The sequence below is a fragment of the Ovis canadensis genome, chromosome X, assembly GCF_042477335.2.
Source record: "Ovis canadensis isolate MfBH-ARS-UI-01 breed Bighorn chromosome X, ARS-UI_OviCan_v2, whole genome shotgun sequence".
Lineage (NCBI taxonomy): Eukaryota > Metazoa > Chordata > Mammalia > Artiodactyla > Bovidae > Ovis > Ovis canadensis.
In genome coordinates, this window is record NC_091727.1 from 35,056,719 (window position 1) to 35,082,604 (window position 25,886).

The window sequence follows — 25,886 nt, forward strand, 5'->3', positions numbered from 1 at the left end:
TTCTTTTTACCCCTCTTTAACTTACTAAAAGAATTTAGACAGAGAGCCTCCTCCAGGAAGAGCACTATGTATGTGTATGTTAGTCTCTCAGTCATGTCCGACTCTGCGACTCTATGGACTGTAGCCCGCCAGTCTCCTCTATCCATGGAATTCTCCAGGCAAGAATGCTGAAGTAGGTTGCCATTTCCTTCTCCAGGGATCAAACGTGGGTCTCCTGCATTGCAGGTGGATTCTTTACCATCTGAGTCACCAGGGAAGCCAAGGAGGAGCACTACCACCAACTGCTGCTGCTGCTTAGTCACTTCTGTAGTGTCCAACTCTGTGCAACCCTATGGAATTCAGTCTGCCAGGCTCCTCTGTCCATGAGACTCTCGAGGCAAGAATACTGGAGTGGATTGCCATGCCCGCCTCCAGGGGATCTTCCCGACCCAGGGATTGAACCCAGGTCTCCTGCATTGCAGGCAGATTCTTTACCGCTGAGCAACCAAGGAAGCCCACTACCACCAGAGACATCTACAAAGAATATGGGCTAGGTGTGGTGAAGGGGAACTCAGCAAAGGCCTGTGTCCCATTGTTTCTGAGTGGCCCAGAAAATATTTGTTTACCAAACTTTTGTTTTTTCTAGCTTCCTATAAGTTGTTTTCCTCCTCTTTGAAGTTTCAGAACCCTACCCACTTCTCCTCAGTTCAGGATGGTATATAAGCCTCAATGTCAGAGAGTGTCATTTTTCTTATGGGATTCCTTCATGTACAAAATTAAATTTTATTTTCTCCTGTTAATCTGTCTCATGTCAATTTAATTCTTAGACTGGCCACAAGAAACTAGAAAGGGTAGAGGGAAACTTTTTCCTTCCTCAACATTTTTGAAATAGTGATTATTAGAAGACAGGATTTTGGGGGGATGTGGATTTGATTTTAGAAATGAATTCATTTTTACTTATTATTTGACCACGGCATTATTAAAACTCTTTAAAAGTACAAATAAAAGTATAATATACTCTATAAATTTTGTAAGTTTTTTATTGTTGCATTGATAATTTATAGGAATACATATGCTCATATAATATTTTACAGCTGTACAGAAATTCTTTGATTCCTGATATTGACATTTTGAAATAGATTTTTTTTGATCCAGTTGTTTTGTTGTATGCAATACTCTGAGTGAGATTTCGCAGAGTTTAGCAAAAGTATAAGTGGCAATCCTAAGGAAAGCACAGCACTTAAAGTCTCCCATGTATGCAAAACAAACCACTAAGGGCTAGGACATGAATCAGCTTAAGAGACAAAAAACAAACAAACAAATATAAGTAGATACAGATGTGACCTGGACAAATAGCTTGACCAAATTTGAAGCTCAAAAACCATACACATGTTTTACATTAAATAGTTCATCAAAGGAAAAAACTCTGAAAGTAGGCCATGATTTCTAAATAATCTCACCCTATTTTTTCATCTCAATTAATAAATCTGAAGACAAAACAGATGATACAAAATAGATGCATGTGGGAAATGATTGAAGAAATTTCACCTACATTTCAGCAGAAGAGGGCAATTGCACTCTCTATTGAACTGCAAGGAACTGCAAAAGGCCTGGACCACTTGAAAAAGATGAAACTGCTTTTAGGGTGGCATCTGTGGCTATAGGCTATGTAACTGAACAGAGAACAGTCCTAAGAGAGACATAGGCTGTGTGATCTGCCCCTAGTGATGGCGTAGATAATCATCAGAAAAACAAGGACAAGTGAAAACTCCAGATATGAGAAAAGGAAAATGGACAACCATGTTAATCCTTGTTAATTTGCAAAAGTACAACTTTCTAACATGGACAATTTTGAACAAAACCTCTTCCTTCACAAAGTTACTAATTGACTTCATTTAAAATATTAATTAGAAGGTCTAATGTTGACAAGGGGCTTCCCTCATAGCCCAGTTAGGAAAGAATCTGCCTGCAATGCAGGAGACCCCAGTTCAATTCCTGGGTCAGGAAGATCTGCTGGAGAAGGAATAGGCTACCCACTCCAGTATTCTTGGGCTTCCCTTGAAGCTCAGCTGGTAAAGAATCTGCCTGCAGTGTGGGAGACCTGGGTTAGATCCCTGGGTTGGGAAGATCCCCTGGAAGAGGGAATGGCAACCCAGTCCAGTACTCTGGCCTGGAGAATTCCATGGACTGTATAGTCCATGGAGTCGCAGGGAGTCCCACAGGACTGAGAGACTTTCACTTTCAATGTTGACAAATTTCTTAGGAAACTACTGAACTATATAACTGGTAAGAAAGTCAAAGACTTGAATAATCCTCACACTTTGGTACACATGAGAATCTACCAAGAATATTTGAAAATCCAGATCATCAGGCAATACTCCAATTAAATTTAAATCTCTTACACTGAGTGAAATTCAGGTTTAGTATGTTTTAACACTTCTCAGGTGAAACAAGTTCTTTAGTACTGTAAGTAGGGTTTCTTTTAGTGATTTTTTTTTCATACAGTTTAAAGAATAAGATTGAGTTTTAGAAACAGAACTTAAATGAGTTAACTTAAAATGAGTTAAGCATTTTAAGCATTTCCCCCAATTTCTACAAATTTCTTTATTTTTTAAGGATGGTGACACATACTCCATTAGGTATTTGTGAGGCTTAGCCTACACTTAAGCTATCTGAAACAGAAAAGTTGAGATACAGTTATTTTTCTCCTCTCCATATATTTATATTGCCACTCATGTCACTGGATCCATTAAACTTGTACCTAATTTGTTTTATATTTCTCTTGTTCTACCTTTACCTCACTTAAACTACCCCTCACTTAAATTTTACTTACTTTAACTTTCTTCCTCATTTTACCTTCAGTTTTTTTGCCTGTCTCTCTTTGGTAAAGGTCTGCCTCACTGATGCAAATTAAGAATGTAGAATTTGAGAGTCTATTTACAGGTACTCTGTGCCAATTTTAGCCCCAAATTAATAACTGTTGGATTTCAGCAGTTCACTCTTCTTCCTCCAGCCTTCATAACAGTCAATCCCAAAACACAAAGATTTCTGATATATATTTGCCAGCACTCAGTTCAGTTCAGTCGCTCAGTCGTGTCCGACTCTTTGCGACCCCATGAATCGCAGCACGCCAGGCCTCCCTGTCCATCACCAACTCCTGGAGTTGACTCAGACTCACGTCCATCAAGTCCGTGATGCCATCCAGCCATCTCATCCTCTGTCGTCCCCTTCTCCTCCTGCCCCCAATCCCTCCCAGCATCAGAGTCTTTTCCAATGAGTCAATTCTTCACATGAGGTGGCCAAAGTGCTGGAGTTTCAGCTTTAGCATCATTCCTTCCAAAGAATTCCCAGGGCTGATCTCCTTCAGAATGGACTGGTTGGATCTCCTTGCAGTCCAAGGGACTCTCAAGAGTCTTCTCCAACACCACAGTTCAAAAGCATCAATTCTTTGGCGCTCAGCCTTCTTCACAGTCCAACATTCCCATCCATACACGACTACTGGAAAAACCATAGCCTTGACTAGACGGACCTTAGTCGGCAAAGTAATGTCTCTGCTTTTGAATATGATATCTAGGTTGGTCATAACTTTTCTTCCAAGGAGTAAGCGTCTTTTAATTTCATGGCTGCAGTCACCATCTGCAGTGATTTGGGAGCCCCCCAAAATAAACTCTGACACTGTTTCCACTGTTTCCCCATCTATTTCCCATGAAGTGATGGGACCTGATGCCATGATCTTCATTTTCTGAATGTTGAGCTTTAAGCCAACTTTTTCACTCTCCTCTTTCACTTTCATCAAGAGGCTTTTTAGTTCCTCTTCACTTTCTGCCATAAGGTTGGTGTCATATATATATATATATATATACATATATATATATATATGTATGTTTGCCACTAGATGGTGCTCCATGTACATATTAAATATTCTGTGTTTCAGTGACTTAGTAGATCAAGAGTAATCTAGAAACCATAGAGCATTCAACAACTTTTCAGAAGAGGCTGGTGTGTGGGTGGGTGGATGGGAGCTGATAATATGATCAGAAAAATGATACCTGAGAGTAATATCAGCTATAATATTTGAGGTTAAGTACCACTCACCAAGATGAAGAGGTAAGTGTCCCACATCTCACATATACAAAAAAGAAAAATAAAAAGTAGGTGGCAATAGAAATATAAGTAAGGGTAGTATCTTTGCGATGTTAGTTTTACTAGGATAGCCTTCATGGACTTGAGAGCAAAATGGTTAAATTACAAAATTCCTAAACTAAACTACTACCAGTTAGTGTATTTATTAAATAGGGTTATATAGGATAAATATTTCTGCTCTAAGGGGAGTGGAATACATTCTCAGTTCAGATTCAAAAATAGAATTTGTGTGGGGAAGTAAGAGGTTTACAAGACCCTTTCCACAATTTCAGGAAAGAAAAAATGATGATGAAGAAAGGGACGAGTGATATCAAGCAGAGCAGGTGTAGAAGGCTAAAGTAAACTGAAAAGGAATACAACCTTGGTGATATTTCTATGTTTAATGTCTGAATTCTAAGCAATTAGAAAAACAGTAAAAAGAAACTGTAATTTAAAAACTCCCTATAAGCAAAAGTCCAGGACCAGATGACTCTCCATGCGAATTCTACCAGGCATACAAAAAAGAACTTATAACGATCCTTCTCAAACTCTTCCAGAATGTTGAAGGGAAGGAACACTCCCAAGGACATGACGCCACCATCACCCTGATAACAAAACCAGTCAAAGACACCACGAAAAAAGAAAATTACAGGCCAATATCTTTAATAAATATAGATACAAAGGTTCTCAAAAAAAAATCAGCAAACTGAATCATAACACATAAGGAAGATCATACACCACAAAAAAGTGAGTTTCATCCCAAGTTTACAAGGATGGTTAAACATATGAAAATCAATGTGATATACCACATCACAAAAGACAAAAATCACATGGTCATCTCAATAGATGCATAAAAAGCATTTCATGAAATTCAACATCCATTCATGATAAAAACCCTTACCAAAGTGGATATAGAGGGAACATATCCCAAAATAGTAAAAGCTATATATGACAAGCCCACAGCCAATATCATTCTCAATGGTGAAAAGTTGAAAGCCTTCCCACTAAAACCTGAAACAAGACAAGGAGGCACACTTTTACCACTCTCTTCAACACAGTACTGCAAGTTCTAGACACAGCAATCAGAAAATAAAAAGAAACTAAAAGTATCCACATTGGAAGGGAAGAGGTAAGACTGTCATTATGTGCAGAGGATATGATACTGTATATAGAAAAACCCTAAAGGCTCCACACAAACACTAATAGAACTGATAACAAACTCAGAAAGGTACTGGGATACAAGATTAATATGCAGAAATAGGTGGCATTTTTTTTTTTACACCAACAATGAAATATCAGAAAGGGAAAATAAAAAGATGATACCTTTTAAAATTCTGACTCCAAAAATAAAATACTTAGGGATAAACTTCACCAGGAGTTGAAAGACTTACCACTAAATGTAAAACATTAATGAAGGAAACTGAAGATGATTCAAAGAAATAAAAAGATATTCCATGCTCTCGAATTGGAAGAATTAATATTATCAAAATAGCCAAATGACCCAAAGTAATCTACAGATTTATATTACCCATGATCTTTCTCACAGAACTAGAACAAATAATCCTAAAATTTATATGGCACCATAAAAAATCCAGAATTCCCAAAGCAATCCTGAAGAAAAAGAACAAAGCATAACCCTCCCAAGACTTAAGACAATATTACAAAGTTATAGGAATCAGAATAGCATGGTATTGGCACAAACATAGACCTGGGGATCAACAGAATAGAAAAAGAGCCCAGAAATAAATCCACACACCTATGGTCAATTGATCTTCAACAAGGGAGGGAAGAATATATAATAGGAAAAAGACAGTCTCTCCAGCAAGTGGTGCTGCCAAAGTTGGACAGTCACATGTAAATCAATAAAGTTAGAACACACACTCAAAAAAATACAGTTAGAACACACAAACTCAAAACTTAAACGTAAGGGGGCGGTTCTAAGATGGGAGAGGAATAGGATGGGGCAACCACTTTTTCCCTCCACAAATTCATCAAAAGATCATTTGAACGCTAACCAAATACCACAAAACAACTTCTGAACACTGGCAGAGGACACCAGGAAACCAGAAAGGCAGCCCATTGTCTTCGAAAGGAGGTAGGACAAAAAATAGAATACAAAAAGAGAGACAAAAGAGTTAGGGACTGAGACCCATCCTGGGGAGGGAGTCGTAAAAGAGGAGAAGTCGCAAAACACCAGGAAACCCTCCCACCAGCGGGTCTGTGGGGAGTTTTAGAATCTCAGAGGCCAACATAACCAGGAGGAAAAAATAAATAAATAAAACCCACAGATTAGGCACCTAACTGCAACTGCCAGTGGAGAAGTAGCCCAGACACTCAAGCCCACCACCAGCAAACAGGGGCTTAATAGGGTGGCGCTGGGCTGCATTGCTTAGGGTAAGGACCAGGCCTGAATGCCCTGAGGGTAACCTGAGGGAGCTAACGTGATATAGCAACCCAAACCCTGGGATAGCCAGAGAGGAAAAAAAAAAAAAGAAGAGAGAGAGAGAGGAAAAGAGAGAGAGAGAGAGAGAACCTTTTCCCAAAAAGCTCCAACCTAAGGCACTAACCTAAGATACTCCACGTCGAAGGTAAGAGAAACCCAAGTAAGACGGTAAGTGTTGTGAGAGGGCATCAGAGGGCAGACACACTGAAACCATACTCACAGAAAACTAGTCAATCTAATCACACAGACCACAGCCTTATCTAACTCAATGAAACTAAGCCATGCCCTGTGGGTTACCCAAGATGGGCAGCTCATGGTGGAGAGGTCTGACAGAATGTGGTACACTGGAGAAGGGAATGGCAAACTACTTCAGTATTCTTGCCTTGAGAACCCCATGAACAGTATGAAAAGGCAAAATGACAGGATACTGAAAGAGGAACTCCCCAGGTCAGTAGGTGCCCAATATGCTACTGGAGATCAGTAGAGAAATAACTCCAGAAAGAATGAAGGGATGGAGCCAAAGCAAAAACAATACCCGGCTGCGGATGTGACTGGTGATAGAAGCAAGGTCTGATGCTGTAAAGAGCAATATTGCATAGGAACCTGGAATGTTAGGTCCATGAATCAAGGCAAATTGGAAGTGGTCAAACAAGAGATGGCAAGAGTGAATGTCAACATTCTAGGAATCAGCGAACTAAAATGGACTGGAATGGGTGAATTTAAATCAGATGACCATTATATCTACTACTGTGGGCAGGAAGCCCTCAGAAGAAATGGAGTAGCCATCATGGTCAACAAAAGAGTCTGAAATGCAGTACTTGGATGCAACCTCAAAAACGACAGAAGGATCTCTCTGTTTCCAAGGCAAACCATTCAATATCACTGTAATCCAAGTCTATACCCCAACCAGTAACACTGAAGAAGCTGAAGCTGAACGGTTCTATGAAGACCTACAAGACATTTTAGAACTAGCAGCCAAAAAAAGATGTCCTTTTCATTATAGGGGACTGGAATGCAAAAGGAGGAAGTCAAGAAACACCTGGAATAACAGGCAAATTTGGCCTTGGAATATGGAATGAAGCAGGGCAAAGGCTAATAGAGTTTTGCCAAGAAAATGCACTGGTCATAGCAAACACCCTCTTTCAACAACACAAGAGAAGACTCTACACATGGACATCAACAGATAGTCAATACTGAAATCAGATTGATTATATTCTTTGCAGCCAAAGATGGAGAAGCTCTATACAGTCAGCAAAAACAAGACTGGGAGCTGACTGTGGTTCAGATCATGAACTCCTTATTGCCAAATTCAGACTTAAATTGAAGAAAGTAGGGAAAACCACTAGACCGTTCAAGTATGACCAAATCAAATCCCTTATGATTATACAGTGGAAGTGAGAAATAGATTTAAGGGACTATATCTGATAGAGTGCCTGATGAACTATGGACTGAAGTTCGTGACATTGTACAGGAGACAGGGATCAAGACCATCCCCATGGAAAAGAAATGCAAAAAAGCAAAATGGCTGTCTGGGGAGGCCTTACAAATAGCTGTGAAAAGAAGAGAAGTGAAAAGCAAAGGAGAAAAGGAAAGATATAAGCATCTGAATGCAGAGTTCCAAAGAATAGCAAGAAGAGATAAGAAAGACTTCCTCAGTGATCAATGCAAAGAAATAGAGGAAAAGAACAGAATGGGAAAGACTAGAGATCTCTTCCAGAAAATTAGAGACCAAGGGACTATTTCATGCAAAGATGGGCTCGATAAAGGACAGAAATGGTGTGGACCTAACAGAAGCAGAAGATGTTAAGAAGAGGTGGCAAGAATACACAGAAGAACTGTACAAAAAAGATCTTCATGACCAAGATAATCACTCACCTAGAGCCAGACATCCTGGAATGTGAAGTCAAGTGGGCCTTAGAAAGCATCACTATGAACAATGCTAGTGGTGGTGATGCTATTCCAGTTGAGCTCTTTCAAATCCTGAAAGATGATGCTGTGAAAGTGCTGCACTCAATATGCCAACAAATTTGGAAAACTCAGCAGTGGCCACAGGACTGGAAAAGGTCAATTTTCATTCCAATCCCAAAGGAAGGCAATGCCAAAAAATGGTCAAATTACTGCATAATTGCACTCATCTCACATGCTAGTAAAGTAATGCTCAAAATTCTCCAAGCCAGGCTTCAGCAATATGTGAACCATGAACTTCCAGATGTTCAAGCTGGTTTTAGAAAAGGCAGAGGAACCAGAGATCAAATTGCCAACATCCACTGGATCATCGAAAAAGCAAGAGAATTCCAGAAAAAAAACATCTATTTCTGCTTTATTGACTACACCGAAGCCTTTGACTGTGTCGATCACAATAAACTGTGGAAAATTCTGAAAGAGATGGGCATACCAGACCATCTGACCTGCCTCATGAGAAACCTATATGCAGGTCAGGAAGCAACAGTTAGAACTAGACATGGAACAACAGACTGTTTCCAAATAGGAAAAGGCATACATCAAAGCTGTATATTGTCACCCTGCTTATTTAACTTATATGCAGAGTACATCATGAGAAATGCTAGACTGGAAGAAAGACATGCTGGAATCAAGATTGCCAGGAGAAATATCAATAACCTCAGATATGCAGATGACACCACCCTTATGGCAGAAAGTGAAGAGGAACTAAAAAGCCTCTTGATGAAAGTGAAAGAGGAGAGTGAAAAAGTTGGCTTAAAGCTCAACATTCAGAAAACGAAGATCATGGCATCCAGTCCCATCACTTCATGGGAAATAGATGGGGACACAGTGGAGACAGTGTCAGACTTTAGTTTTTTGGGCTCCAAAATCACTGCAGATGGTGATTGCAGCCATGAAATTAAAAGATGCTTACTCCTTGAAAGGAAAGTTATGACCAACCTAGATAGCATATTCAAAAGCAGAGACATTACTTTGCCAACCAGGGTCCGTCTAGTCAAGGCTATGATTTTTCCATTGGTCATGTTTAGATGTGAGAGTTGGACTGTGAAGACAGCTGAGCACCAAAGAATTGATGCTTTTGAACTGTGGTGTTGGAGAAGACTCTTGAGAGTCCCTTGGACTGCAAGGAGATCCAACCAGTCCATTCTGAAGGAGATCAGCCCTGGGTGTTCTTTGGAAGGAATGATGCTAAAGCTGAAACTCCAGTACTTTGGCCACCTCATGCGAAATGTTGACTCATTGGAAAAGACTCTGATGCTGGGAGGGATTGCGGGCAGGAGGAGAAGGGGATGACATGGGATGAGATGGCTGGATGGCATCACTGACTCGATGGACATGAGTTTGAGTGAACCCCGGGAGTTAGTGATGGACAAGGAGGCCTGGCGTGCTGCGATTCATGGGGTCGCAAAGAGTCGGACACGACTGAGCGACTGAACTCAACTGAACTGAAGGCACTGCAGGGTGTGCTCAGAGAACAAAGGACTGAGCGAATATCAGAGGAGAGCTAGCTGGCTGCTGACCAGCCCATACCCTGCCAGAGGCAGAAAGGCTTCCGGGCAACAGCCAGAGCTGGAAAGTAGGGGGCAAAGTCGGTCCCAGAGATGGCCTCCCTTACCAAACTGTGAGCAGGCTCCCAGTTGCTATCCAAGTCATCCTGGGATCCTGGATTGTTGACATCCCCAGGAGGGTCACAGCCAGAGATCAACTCCCCAGAGAAGACACGTGGCACACCTGAGAGGGCAATCCCGCTGCACCCCCAGGAATCTGAGTGCCTGGACAGGGGAGGTGATAAGAGGCACTTCACCTAGGGAGAGTGCACTCGCCAAGCACCTGGTCGCCTGAGCTGCTTGGACCTGGGAAGAGCACAAAACGCAGGCCCAACCTAGTTTGTGCCTTTGTGAAGTACCTGAGAACCTGAACCTGAGCGGCATAGTCCTGGGGAGTGCACACAACCCAGGGCCCACCTTAGACCATTCCCTGGCAGAGCAATGTGGAGCCTGAGCAGAACAGACCGGGAAAGTACACATGCTGCGAGTGGGGGCAAACTCAGTGTGGCCCAGACACTGCGAGCACTCCCCACACACGCCTTTGATATTTGTTTGCAGTGTTCCTCCCTCCCTGCAGCAAATTGAACGACTGAGCCTAAATAAATGACCACCTTCACCCAATTGTGTCAGGGCAGAAGTTAGATAGATACTGAAGAGACTCGGAAACAGGAAGCCAAAATAAACAAAGAAGAGGGAATGACATTGGAAGTGACAGGTGGAATATACTAAAACCCTGTAGTTAAGACTGGCTACATTGAAAGCAACTTATAGACCTTGAGAAGAATTATAAGCTGAAACAAGGAATTATCTGAAACTGAACTTACCCTACACTGCCCTCAACAGTTCCAGAGAAATTCCTAGATATATTTTACTATTATCATTTTTAATTTTTTTAAGTTCTTTATTGCTCCTTAATTTTCATTTTTAAAACCTTCTATTACCTGGAAAAAAAGACCCTATTTTTAAAGCAAATTTCATGTATATACTTTTTAACTTTTGTAATTTTTTTAATATTGTATTTTTGAGAGTCTAACCTCTACTCTAGATTTTTAACCTTCGCTTTTTGGTATTTGTTATCAATTCTGTACCTTTAAGAATCCAATCTTCAGTATTCAGTTTTACTTAGGAGTGTGATTAATGGCTTCATTGCTCTCTCCCCTTTTGACTCTCCTTTTTCTTTCCCAGGTCACCTCTATATCCTCCCTCCCCCTTCTCTCCTCTACTTAATTCTGTGAATCTCTTTATGTGTTCCAGGCTGTGGACAACACTTAGGGAACTGATCACTGGCTAGATTGGTTTCTCTCCTTTTGTCTCCCCCTCCTCTCCTCCTGGTCGCCACTCTCTCCTTCCTCCCTCTTCTCCATGGAACTCTGTGAACCTCTCTTGAGTGTTTCAGACTGTGGAGAGCAAATAGGGAATTCATTACTGGCTAGACTGTTCTCTCCCCTTTTGACTCCCCCTCTTCTCCTCCTGGTCACCTCTATCTCCCTCCTCCCTCTTCTCTTCTCCATGTAACTCTCTGAAACTCTCTGAGTTTCCCCCACTGTGGAGAATCTTTTCACCATTAACCTAGATGTTTTATCATTGGTACTGTATGGATGGAGAAGTCTTGAGGCTACTGTAAGAATAAGACTGAAAGCCAGAGGCAGAAAGCTCAAATCCAAAACTTGAGAATGCCAGAAAACTCCTGACTTCGGTGAACATTAATTGACAAGAGCTCATCCGAAATCCTCCATATCTACACTGAAACCAAGCTCCACGCAAGAGCCAACAAGTTTCAGAGCAAGACATACTAAGCTAATTCTCCAATAACTCAGGAACACGACCCTGAGGACAAAAATACAGGCAGCCAAAAGTCACACCAAACCCATAAACACCTCACAACTCACTACTGGACACTTCTCTGCACTCCAGAAAAAGAGATCCATCTGCACCCACCAGAACACTGACACAGGCTTCCCTAACCAGGAAACCTTGATGAGCCACACGTCCAAGCCCCCTCACAGGGAGGAACCTCCACAATAAAGAGGAACTACAAACTTCTAGCATACAGAAATACCACCCCAAACACAGCAACCTAAAAAAAGATGAAAAGGAAGAGAAATATTCAGCAGGTAAAGGAACATGATAAAAGCCCACCAAACCAAACCAAAGAGGAGGAGATAGGAAGTCTAACTGAAAAAGAATTCAAAATAATGATAATAAAAATGCTCCAAAATTTTGAAAATGAAATGGAGTTACAGATAAATAGTCTGGAGACAAGGATAGAGAAGATGCAAGAAAGTTTAACAAGGACCTAGAAGAAATAAAAAAGAGTCAATCAATAGTGAATAATGAAATAAATGATATCAAAAGCACTCTGGAGGGAACCAACAGTAGAATGAGGCAGAAGATAGGATAAGTGAGATGGAAGGCAGAATGGTGGAAATAAATGAGGCAGAGAAAAAAAGAAAAAAGAATTAAAAGAAATGACGGCAACCTCAGAGACCTCTGGGACAATGCTAAACACACCAACATTTGAATCATAGGAGTTCCAGAAGAAGAAGACAAAAAGAAAGACCATGAGAAAATACTTGAGGAGATAATAGTCGAAAACTTCCATAAAATGAGGAGGGAAATAGCCACCCAATTCCAAAAAACCCAGAGAGTTCCAAACAGGATGAACCCAAAGAGAAACACACTAAGACACATGCTAATCAAATTAATGAAGATCACACACAAAGAACAAATATTAAAAGCAGCAAGGGAAAAACAACAAATAACACACAAGGGGATCCCCATTAAGATAACAGCTGATCTTTCAATAGGAACTCTTCAAGAGAGAAGGGAATGGCAGCACATACTTAGAATGATGAAAGAGAAAAACCTACAGCCCAGATTACTGTAACCAGCAAGGATCTCATTCAAATATGAAGGAGAATTCAAAAGCTTTACAGACAAGAAAAACCTCAAAGAATTCACCACCACCCAGCCAACTCTTCAACAAATGCTAAAGGATCTTCTCTAGACAGGAAACACAGAAAAGGTGTATAAACTCGAACCCAAAACAACAAAGTAAATGGCAATGGAATCATACTTATCAATACTTACCTTAAATGTAAATGGGTTGAATGTCCCAACCAAAAGACAAAGACTGGCTGAATGGATACAAAAACAAGACCCATATATATGCTGTCTACAAGAGATGCAACTCAAACCTAGGGACACATACAGACTGAAAGTGAAGGGCTGGAAAGAGATATTTCATGCAAACGGAGATCAAAAGAAAGCATGAATAGCAATACTAATATCAGATAAAATAGACTTTGAAGTAAAGGCCATGAAAAGAGACAAAGAAGGACATTACATAATGATCAAAGGATCAATCCAAGAAGAAGATATAACAATTATAAATATATGCACCCAACATAGGAGCACCACAATATGTAAGGCAAATGCTAACAAGAATGAAAGGGGAAATTAACAATAAAACAGTAATATTGGGAGGCTTTGATACCCCATTCACACCTATGGATAGATCAACTAAATGGAAAAATAGCAAGGATACACAAACTTTAAATGATACAATGGATCAGTTAGACCTAATTGATATCTATAGGACATTTCACTCTAAAACAATGAATTTCACCTTTTACTCAAGTGCACACGGAACCTTCTCCAGTATAGATCACATTCTGGGCCATAAATCTAGCCTTGGTAAATTCAAAATATTGAAATCATCTCAAGCATCTTTTCTGATCTCAATGCAGTAATATTAGATGTCAACTACAGGGGGAAAAAACTATTAAAAGTACAAACATATGGAGGCTAAACAACACACTTCTGAATAACCAACAAATCACAGGAGAAATCAAAAAAGAAATCAAAATATACATACAAATGAATGAAAATCAAAACACAATAACCCAAAACATATGAGACACTGTAAAAGCAGTGCTAAGGGGAAGGTTCATAGCAAAACAAGCTTATCTCAATAAACAGGAGATAAATCAAATAAATAACCTAACTCTACACCTAAAGCAATAGAAAAAGAAGTGAAGAACCCCAGGGTGAGTAGAGGAAGGAAATCTTACAAATTAGGCTAGAAATAAATGCAAAAGAAACAAAGGAGACCACAGCCAAAATCAACAAAGCTAAAAGCTGGTTCTTTGAGAAGATAAATAAAATACACAAACCATTAGCCAGACTCATCAGGAAAAAAAGGAGAAGAATCAAATCAACAAAATTAGAAATGAAAATGGAGAACACAGAGAACACAGAACAACAGAGAACACAGAAATACAAAGGATCATAAGAGGCTACTATCAGCAACTATATGCCAATAAATGGACAACTTGGAAGAAATGGACAAATTCTTAGAAAAGTATAACTTTTCAAAACTGAACCAGGAAGAAATAGAATATCTTAACAGACCCATCACAAACACAGATATAGAACCTGTAGTCAGAAATCTTCCAACAAACAAAAGCCCGGGACCGGATGGCTTCACAGGTGAATTCTGCCAAAAATTTAGAGAAGAGATGACACCTATCCTACTCAAACTCTTCCAGAAAAGTTCAGAGGAAGGTAAACTGTCAAACTCATTCTACAAGGCCACCATCATCCTAATACCAAAACCAGACAAAGATGCCACAAAAAAAGTAAACTACAGACCAATATCACTGATGAACAGGGATGGCAAAAATCCTTAACAATATTCTAGCAAACAGAATCCAACAGCATTTTAAAAAAGATCATGCATCATGACCAAGTGGGCTTTATCCCAGGGATGCAAGGATTCTTCAATATTCTCAAATCAATACACCATATTAACAAACTGAAAGATAAAAAATATATGATTATCTCAATACATGCAGAAAAAGCCTTTGACAAAATTCAACATCCATTTATGGTAAAAACCGTCCAGAAAGCAGGAATAGAAGGAACATATCTCAACATAATAAAAGCCATATATGATAAACCCACAGCAAACATTACCCTCAATGGTGAAAAATTGAAAGCATTTCCCCTAAAGTCAGGAAAAAGACAAGGGTGCCCACTTTCACCACTACTATTCAACATAGTTTTGGAAGTTTTGGCCACAGCAATCAGAGCAGAAAAAGAAATAAAAGGAATCCAGATTGGAAAAGAAGAAGTAAAACTCTTACTGTTTGCAGATGACATGATCCTCTACATAGAAAACCCTAAAGACTCCACCAAAAAATTACTAGAGCTAATCAATGAATATAGTAAGATTGCAGGATATAAAATTAACACACAGAAATCCCTTGCATTCCTATACACTAATAATGAGAAAACAGAAAAAGAAATTAAGAAAACAATTCCATTCACCATTGCAATGAAAAGAATCAAATACTTAGGAATAAATCTACCTAAAGAAACAAAAGACTTATATATAGAAAACTATAAAACACTGAAGAAAGAAATCAAAGACGACACAAATAGATGGAGAAATATGCCATGTACATGGATTGGAAGAATCAATATAGTGAAATATATTATATCAATATAGTGAATATATGCTACCCAAAGCAATCTATAGATTCAATGCAATCCCTATCAAGCTACCAATGGTATTTTTTAGGGAATTAGAACAAGTAATTTCACAATTTTTATGGAAATACAAAACCCCTCAAATACCAAAACAATTTTGAGAAAGAAGAATGGAACTGGAGGAATCAATCTGCCTGACTTCAGGCTATACTACAAAGCAACAGTCATCAAGACAGTATGGTACTGGCACAAAGACCAAAACATAGATCAATGGAACAAAATGGAAAGCCCAGGGATAAATCCACGCACCTATGGACATCTTATCTTTGACAAAGGAGGCAAGGATATACAATGAAAAAAAAAATCTCGTTAATAAGTGGTGCTGGGAAGACTGGTCAACCACTTGTAAAAGAATGAAGCTAGAACACTTTCTAACACCATACACAAAAATAAACTCAAAATGGATTAAAGATCTAAATGTAAGATCAGAAAATATAAAACTCCTAGAGGAAAACATAGGCAAAACACTCTCTGACATAAATCACAGCAGGATCCTCTATGATCCACCTCCCAGATTAATGGATATAAAAGCAAAAATAAACAAATGGGACCTAATTAAACTTAAAAGCTTTTGTACAACAAAGGAAACTATAAGCAAGGTGAAAAGACAGCCTTCAGAATGGGAGAAAATAATAGCAAATGAAGCAACTGACAAAGAATTAATCTCAAAAATATACAAGCAACTTATGCAGCTCAATTCCAGAATAATAAACGACCCAATCAAAAAATGGACCAAAGAACTAAATAGACATTTCTCCAAAGAAGACATACGGATGGCTAACAAACACATAAAAAGATGCTCAACATCACTCATTATTAGAGAAATGCAAATCAAAACCACAATGAGGTACCACTTCACACCAGTCAGAATGGCTGCGATCCAAAAATCTGCAAGCAATAAATGCTGGAGAGGGTGTGGAGAAAAGGGAACCCTCCTACACTGTTGGTGGGAATGCAAACTAGTACAGCCACTATGGAGAACAGTGTGGAGATTCCTTAAAAAATTGCAAATAGAACTACCTTATGACCCAGCAATCCCACTGCTAGGCATACACACCGAGGAAACCAGAATTGAAAGAGACACATGTACCCCAATGTTCATCGCAGCACTGTTTATAATAGCCAGGACATGGAAACAACCTAGATGTCCATCAGCAGATGAATGGATAAGAAAGCTGTGGTACATATACACAATGGAGTGTTACTCAGCCGTTAAAAAGAATTCATTTGAATCAGTTCTGATGAGATGGATGAAACTGGAGCCAATTATACAGAGTGAAGTAAGCCAGAAAGAAAAACACCAATACAGTATACTAACACATATATATGGAATTTAGGAAGATGGCAATGACGACCCTGTATGCAAGACAGGAAAAAAGACACAGATGTGTATAATGGACTTTTGGACTCAGAGAGAGAGGGAGAGGGTGGGATGATTTGGGAGAATGGCATTCTAACATGTATACTATCATGTAAGAATTGAATTGCCAGTCTATGTCTGACGCAGGATACAGCATGCTTGGGGCTGGTGCATGGGGATGACCCAGAGAGATGTTATGGGGAGGGAGGAGGGAGGGGGCTTCATGTTTGGGAACACATGTAAGAATTAAAGATGTTAAAATTAAAAAAATAAAAAAATAAAAATAAAAAAAAATGAAGTTAATGAAAAAAAAGAAAGCACCTGAAGCTAACACAACATTGTAGACCAACTGCACTTCAATAAAACGTTTTAAAAATGCAAAAAAAAAAAAAATATATAAGCAGCTCATGCAGCTAAATTCCACAAAATATGTGACTGAATTTAAAAAAGGGCCAAAGAACTAAATAGACATTTCTCCAAAGAAGACATACAGATGACTAACAAACACATGAAAAAGATGTTCAACATCACGCATTATCAGAGAAATGCAAATCAAAACCACAATGAGGTACCATCTCACACTGGTCAGAATGGCTATCAAAAAGTCTACAAACAATAAATGCTGGAGAGGGTGTGGAGAAAAGGGAACCCTCTTACACTGTTGGTGGGAATACAAACTAGTACAGCCACTATGGAGAACAGTGTGGAGACTCCTTAAAAATCTGGAAAGAGAACTCCTATACCACCCAGCAATCCCACTCTGGGCATACACACTGAGGTAACTGGAATTGAAAGAGACACGTGTACCCCAATGTTTATCACAGCACTGTTTATGATAGCCAGGATATGGAAGCTACCTAGATGTCCATCGGCAGATGAATGGATAAGAAAGCTGTGGTACATATACACAATGGAATACTACTCAGCTATTAAAAAGAATGCATTTGAATCAGTTCTAGTGAGGTGAATGAAACTGGAGCCTATTATACAGAGCGAAATAAGTCAGGAAAAATACCCACCAATAAACAGTATATTAACACATATATATGGAATTTAGAAAGATGGTAACGATGACCCTATATGAGAGACAGCAAAAGAGTCCAAGGGTGGTATGATGAGAGAATAGCATTGAAACATGTATATTTTCATATGTGAAACAGATTACCAGTCCAGGTTTGATGCATGATTCAGGGTGCTCTGGGTTGGTGCACTAGGATGACCCTGAAGGATGGGATGGGGAGGGAGGTGGGAGGGAGGGTCAGGACGGGGAACACATGTACACCCATGGCTGATTAGTGTGAATGGATGGCAAAACCCACCACAATATTGTAAAGAAATTAGCCTACGATTTTAAAAAAAAAAAAAAAACCTTAAACATAAGACATGATATCATAAAACTCCTAGAAGAGAACTTAGAAAAAACATTCTCTGACATAAATTTTGCCAGTGTTTTCTTAGGTCAGTCTCCAGGCCAATAGAAATTAAAATGAAAATAAACAAATGGGACTCAATCAAAGTTATAAGATTCTGCACAGCAAAGAAAACCATAAACAAATCAAAATGACAACCTATAGAACAGAAGAAAATATTTGCAAATGATGCAACTGATAAGGGCTTAGTTTTCAAAATATATAAACAGTTCATCAAACTCAATAACAACAAAAACCGAGAGCCCAATCAAAAAAAATGGGCAGAAGACCTAAAGAGACATTTCTCCAAAGAAGGAATACAGACCACCAATAGGCATATGAAAAGATACACAAGACCACTAAATATCAGAGAAATGCAAACCAAAACTACAGTGAGATACCACCTCATGTAAGTCAGAATGGACATCATTAAAATGTCTATAAATAAGAAATGCTGGAGAGTTTCTGGAGAAAAGTGACCTCTCCTACACCATTGGTGGGAATGTAACTTGGTGCAGCAACTGTGGGAAACAGTCTAGAGGTTTCTCAGAAAACTAAAAATAGAATTATCATATGATCCAGCAATCCCAGACCTGGGCATATATCCACACAAAGTTCAGTTCAGTTCAGTTCAGTCACTCATTCATGTCCGCCTCTTTGTGACCCCTATGGACTGCTGCATGCCAGGCTTCCCTGTTCAACAGCAACACCCTGAACCTACACGAACTCATGTCCACCGAGTTGGTGATGCCATCCATCTCATCCTCTGTCGTCCCCTTCCACCTTCAATCTTTCCCAGCATCAGGGTCTTTTCCAATGAGTCAGTTCTTTGCATCAGGTGGCCAAAGTATTGGCATTTCAGCTTCAACACCAGTCCTTCCAATGAATATTCAAGACTGATTTCCTTTAGGATGCACTGGTTAGATCTCCTTGCAGTCCAAGGGACTCTCAAGAGTCTTCTCTAACACCGCAGTTCAAAAGCATCAATTCCTTGGCGCTCAGCTTTCTTTATAGTCCAAATCTCACATCCATACATGACTACTGGAAAAAACATAGCTTTGACTACATGGATCTTTATTGGCCAAGTAATATCTCTGCTTTTTAATATGCTGTCTAAGTTGCACATAGCCTTTCTTCCAAGGAGCAAGCGTCTTTTAATTTCATGGCTGCAGTCACCATCTGCAGTGATTTTAGAGCCCCCAAAAATAAAGTCAGTTACTGTTTCCCCGTCTATTTGCCATGAAGTGATGGGACCAGATACCATGATCTTAGGTTTATGAATGTTGAGTTTTAAGCCAACTTTTTCACTCTCTTCTTTCACTTTCATCAAGAGGCTCTTTAGTTCTTCTTCACTTTCTACCATAAGAGTGGTGCCATCTGCTTATCTGAGATTATTGATTTCTCCTGGCAATCTTGATTCCAGGTTATATTTTATCCAGCCTGGCATTTAGCATGATGCTTCCCTGGTAGTTCAGATGGTAAAGCATCTGCCTACAATGTGGAAGACCTGGGTTCAATCCCTGGGTCAGGAAGATCCTCTGGAGAAGGAAATGTCAACCCACTCTAGTACTGTTGCCTGGAAAATCCCATGGACGCAGGAGTGTGGTAGGCTACAGTCCATGGGATGGCAAAGAGTCGGATACCACTGAGCGATGTCACTCACTCACTCTGCATATAAGTTAAATATACAGGGTGACAATAAACAGGCTTGATGTACTCCTTTCCCAATTTGGAACCAGTCTATTGTTCCATGTCCAGTTCTAAGTGTTGCTTCTTGACCTATATACAGATTTCTCCAGAGGCAGTTCAGATGGTCTGGTATTCCCATCTCTTTCAGAATTTTTCAGTTTGTTGTGATCCACACAGTCAAAGGCTTTGGCGTAGTCAATGACACAGAAGTAGATGCTTTTCTGAAACTCTCTTGCTTTTTCTATGATCCAGTGGATGTTGGCAATTTGATCTCTGGTTCCTCTGCCTTTTCAAAATCCAGCTTAAACATCTGGAATTTCATGGTTCACATACTATTGAAGGCTGGCTTAGAGAATTTTGAGCATTACTTTGCTAGCATGTGGGATGAGTGCAATTGTGTGGTAGTTTGAACATTCTTTGGCATTGCCTTTTTTGGGGGGTTGGAACTGACCTTTTTCAGTCCTGTGGCCACTGCTGAGTTTTCCAGATTTGCTGGTATATTGAGTGTAGTACTTTCACAGCATCAACTTTTAGCACTTGAAATAGCTCAACTGGAATTCCATCACCTCCACTTGCTTGGTTCATAGTGATGCTTTCTTGCTCTAGGTGAGTGATCACACCACCGGGGTTATCTGGGTCATGATTTTTTTTTGCATAGTTATTCTATGTATTCTTGCCACCTCTTAATATATTCTGGTTCTGTTAGGTCCATAGTATTTCTGTCCTTTATTGAGCCTATCTTTGCATGAAATGTTCCCTTGGTATCTCTAATTTTCTTGAAGAGATCTCTAGTCTTTCCCATTCTATTGCTTTCCTCTATTTCTTTCCATTGATCACTGAAGAAGGCTTTCTTATCTCTCCTTGCTATTCTTTGGAACTCTACATTCAAATGGATATATCTTTCCTTTCCTCCTTTGCTTTTCACTTCTCTTCTTTTCACAGCTATTTGTAAGGCCTCCTCAGACAACCATTTTGCCTTTTTGCTTTTTTTTCTTGGCAATGGTCTTGATCACTGCCTCCTGTACAATGTCATGAATCTCTGTCCATAGTTCTTAAGGCACTCTGTCTATCAGATCTAATCTCTTGAATCTATTTGTCACTTCCACTGTATAATCTGTTAGGGATTTGATTTAGGTCATACCTGAATGGTCTAGTGGTTTTCCCTACTTTCTTCAATTTAAGTCTAATTTGGCAATAAAGAGCTCATAATCTGAGCCACAGTTAGCTTCTGGTCTTGTTTTTGCTGACTGTATAGATCTTCTCGATCTTTGGCTGCAAAGAATATAATCAATCTGATTTTGGTATTGACCATATGGTGATGTCCATGTTTAGAGTCTTCTCCTGTGTTGCTGGAAGAGGATGTTTGCTATAACCAACATGGTCTCTTAGCAACACTCTTGTTAGCCTTCGACATGGTTCATTTTGTACTCCAAGGCCAAATTTGCCTATAACTCCAGGTGTTTCTTGACTTCCTACTTTTCCATTCCAGTCCCTTTTAATGAAAAGGACATCTTTTGGGGGTGTTAGTTCTAGAAGGTCTTGTAGGTCTTCATAGAACCATTCAACTTCAGCTTCTTCAGGATTAGTGGTTGGGGCATGGACTTGGATTACTGTGATATTGAATGGTTTGCCTTGGAAACAAACAGAGATCATTCTGTCATTTTTGTAGACTATGATGGCTACTCTATTTCTTCTAAGGGATATTGCCCCCAGTAGTAGATATAATGGTCATCTGAGTTAAATTCACCCATTCCAGTCCATTTTAGTTCCCTGATTCCTAAAATGTTGATGTTCACTCTTACCATCTCCTGTTTGTCCACTTCTAATTTGCCTTGATTCATGGACTTAACATTTCAGGTTCCTATGCAATATTGCTCTTTACAGCACCAGACTTTAATTTCATCACCCATCACATCCACAACTGGGTGTTGCTTTGGCTTTGGCTCCATCTCTTCATTCTTTCTGGAATTATTTCTCCACTGATCTCCATTAGCATATTGGGCACTTACCGACCTGGAGAGTTCATCCTTCAGTGTATATCTTTTTGCTTTTCATACTGTTCATGGAGTTCTCAAGGCAAGAATACTGAACCACTGAAGTGGTTTACCATTCCCTTCTCCAGTTTTGTCAGAACTCTCCACCATGACCCGTCTGCCTTGGATGGCCCTACACAGCATGGCTCAGTTTCATTGAGCTAGACATGGTTGTGGTCCATGTGATCAGTTTGGTTAGTTTTCTGTGACTGTGGTTTTCATTATGTCTTCCCTCTGATGGATAAGAATAAGAGGCATATGGAAGCTTCAAAAAGATGCATGCACCCCTATGTTCATAGCAGCACTATTCACAATAGCCAAGACATGGGAACAACCTAAATATTTAATGATAGAGGAATGGCTAAAGAAAATGTGGTACATATGTATTAAATACAGTGGAATACTCAGTCATAAAAAAAGAACAAATTAATGATATTTACAGCAATATGAATGCAACTAGAGATTATCATACAAAGTGAAATATTTCAGAAAGAGACAGACTAATATGATATGATATCATTTACATGTGGAATCTAAAATATGACAGAAATTAAACTGTCTATGAAACAGAAAATCAGAGACATAGAGAATAGACTGGTGATTGCCAGAGGGAGGGGGACTGGGAGAGGGCAGGAGTGGGAGTCTGAGATAAGCAGATCCAAACTAGTATATAAAGAATGGATAAACAACAAGGTCCTACTATAGAACACAGGGAACTATATAAAACAGAATGCATATATATATATATATATATATATATATATATATGTGTGTGTGTGTGTGTGTGTGTGTGTGTGTGTGTGTGTGTGTGTGTGTGTAACTGAGTCACTCGGCTATACATCAGTAATCAACACAATATTGTACTTCAACTATATTCAATTAAAAAATTTTTAAGAAATTTTAAAAGTAAAGATTTTGTTATTAACTTCCTTAAACAAGGAAGCTGCAATCCCAGCACAGTTAATGTGGGAGCAAGATCACTGTTTAATACATGAAAGAGAGTCAAAAGCAGTAGGACATATGATGGATTGTAAAAGAAATAATATCATAACTATACCTGAATCCATTTTGGACCTCTATATAGTTATTTATTGTGTCAAGGGCGGGGCGGGGGGGGGGACCTCTACTATCCTTCTAGGTTATTTGCATAGCCTAAGAACTAAATTGACATGAGACAGATTAATAGGAGAAAATCAAACAAAAGTTTAACAACATATATAGATGGGAGAGACCCAGGAAAAGTGAATAACTAACCAAAGTGGCCAAAGCCCTCATCTTAAATGTGATTTTCAGCTACAGAGTAAAGCAACAGTTAGAACCAGACAAGAAACAACAGACTGGTTTCAAACTGAGAAAGGAGTACATCAACGTTGTATATTGTTACTCTGCTTATTTAACGTATATGCAGAGTACATCATGAGAAATGCCAGGCTGGATGAATCACAAACTGAAATCAAGATTTCCAGGAAATTATCAATAACCTCAGATATGCAGATAACACCACCCTTGTGGCAGAAAGCAAAAAGGAACTGAAGAGCCTCTTGAAAGTGAAAGAGAAGAGTGAAAAAGCTGGCTTAAAAGTCAACATTCAAAAAATGAAGATTATGGCATCTGTCCCATCACTTTATGACAAATAGATGGGCAAACAATGGAAACAGTGACAGATTTTATTTTGGGGGGCTCCAAAATCACTGCAGATGGTGACTGCAGCCATGAAATTGAAAGACGCTCCTTGAAAGAAAAGCTATGACCAACCTGGACAGCATCATAAAAAGGAGAAACATTACTTTGCCGACAAAGGTCCGTCTAGTCAAAGCTATGGTTTTTCCAGTAGTCATGTATGGATGTGACCATAAAGAAAGCTGAGGGCTGAAGAATTGATACTTTTGAGTTGTGGTGTTGGAGAAGACTCTTGAGAGTCCCTTGGACTGCAAGGAGATCCAACCAGTCCACCCTAAAGGAAATTAGTCCTGAATATTCATTGGAAGGATTGATGCTGAAGTTGAAACTCCAGTATTTTGGCCACCTGATGTGAAGAACTGACTCATTGGAAAAGACCCTGATGCTGGGAAAGATCGAAGGCAGGAGGAGAAGGGAAAAACAGAGGATTTTAGTTGGATGGCATCACTGACTCAATGGACATGAGTTTGAGCAAGCTCCGGGAGTTGGTGATAGACAGGGAAGCCTGGCATGCAGCAGTCCATGGGGTCGCAAAGAGTCAGACATGTCTGAGAGACTGATCTGGTCTGATCAGCTAAAGAGAAAAGAGGGTGTTGGGAGTAGTGGTTTGAAACTTTAAAGGGGAGGAACCCAATATCGTGGAAATGAAAAAGCAAATGTTTGGTAACCAAATGTTTGCTGGGCCATGAAAAACTATGGGACACAGAGTAAACTCTAATCTCTAGGTCCTGGTGAGTTTCCCCCTACCACACCTAGCTCATAATCTTTTATTTTTTATTTAATTGAAGGGCTTCCCTGGTGGCTCAGAAGATAAAGAATCCACCTGCAACTCAGGAGACCTGGGTTCAATTACCTGGAGAAGGGAATGGCTATCCACTCCAGTATTCTTGCTGGGAGAATTCCAAGGCCAAAAGAGCCTGGTGGGCTACAGTCCATTTGGTCACAAAGAGCTGGACACAACTAAGCGACTTTCATTTCCCTTCACTTCATAGTTGACTTATAGTATTTTATTAGTTGAGGTATACAACAGTGATTTGATATGTTTATAAATTATGAACATTACAAAGTTATTATAATACAATTGACTATATTCCCTGTGTTATACACTGTATCTCTGAGATTTATTTTATAACTGGTGGTTTGTACCTCTTAATCTCTTTCACCTAGTTTGTCCATATGCCCTTATCCTTCCCCTTTGGCAACCACTAGTTTCTTCTCTGTATTATTTCTCTTTTCTTATATTTTTTCACTTATTTTGTGTTTTGTTTATTTTTTAGATTCCATACAATCTTGGTAGATATCTCTGGTGACAGCTCTATTCCAGGAATAGAATTCCTCTATCTAAATTCTTTTAGGCAGTTAGGAGCAAAGTCAAAGATACCTGAGTTTCTTGGGCCTGGATTATTTTATAATCCTCATTTCAGAGACATATTTTGGCATGGTAGATTTTCTTCCCTTACAATTGCAATTTTCACTTCAAAATATAGGTTCAGTCATTTTTGAGATAAACAATCCTTCTAGAAATTTTCCTATTCATTGATTTCCAAATGTACATTCATTTTTTCCTGTTAAGTTTCATACCAGTACCACAGAAACAACTATGGTAACTGAAGATAAGACCCAGAGTTTGAGGTTTCCAGGACTAATTTCAACACTGTATTTGCAAGTTCTATATAGTGGAATTCTGTGTCAAGTTTTCATCAAGGGGAAAAGAAGCTGTGAAAACATTTATGGACAGGTACCGTAATGGGTTGAAAAGCATTACCCCCTAAATTCATGTCCACTCAGAAGCTAAGAATGTTACCTTATTTGCAAGTAGGGTGTTTGTCAATGTAATTAAAGAACTTGCAATGAATACCATCCTGGAATTAGGGTGGGTACTAAATTCAGGTATGACCTAAATCAAATCCCTTATGATTATACACTGCAGGTGACAAATAGATTCAAGGTATTAGATCTGGTCAACAGAGTGCCTGAAGATTTATGGAGAGAGGTTTGAGACATTGTACAAGAAGCAGTTACCAAACGCATCCCAAAGAAAAAGAAATAAAACAAAGCAAGTTGGTTGTCTGAGGACACCTTACAAATAGCTAAAAAAAGAAGAGAAAT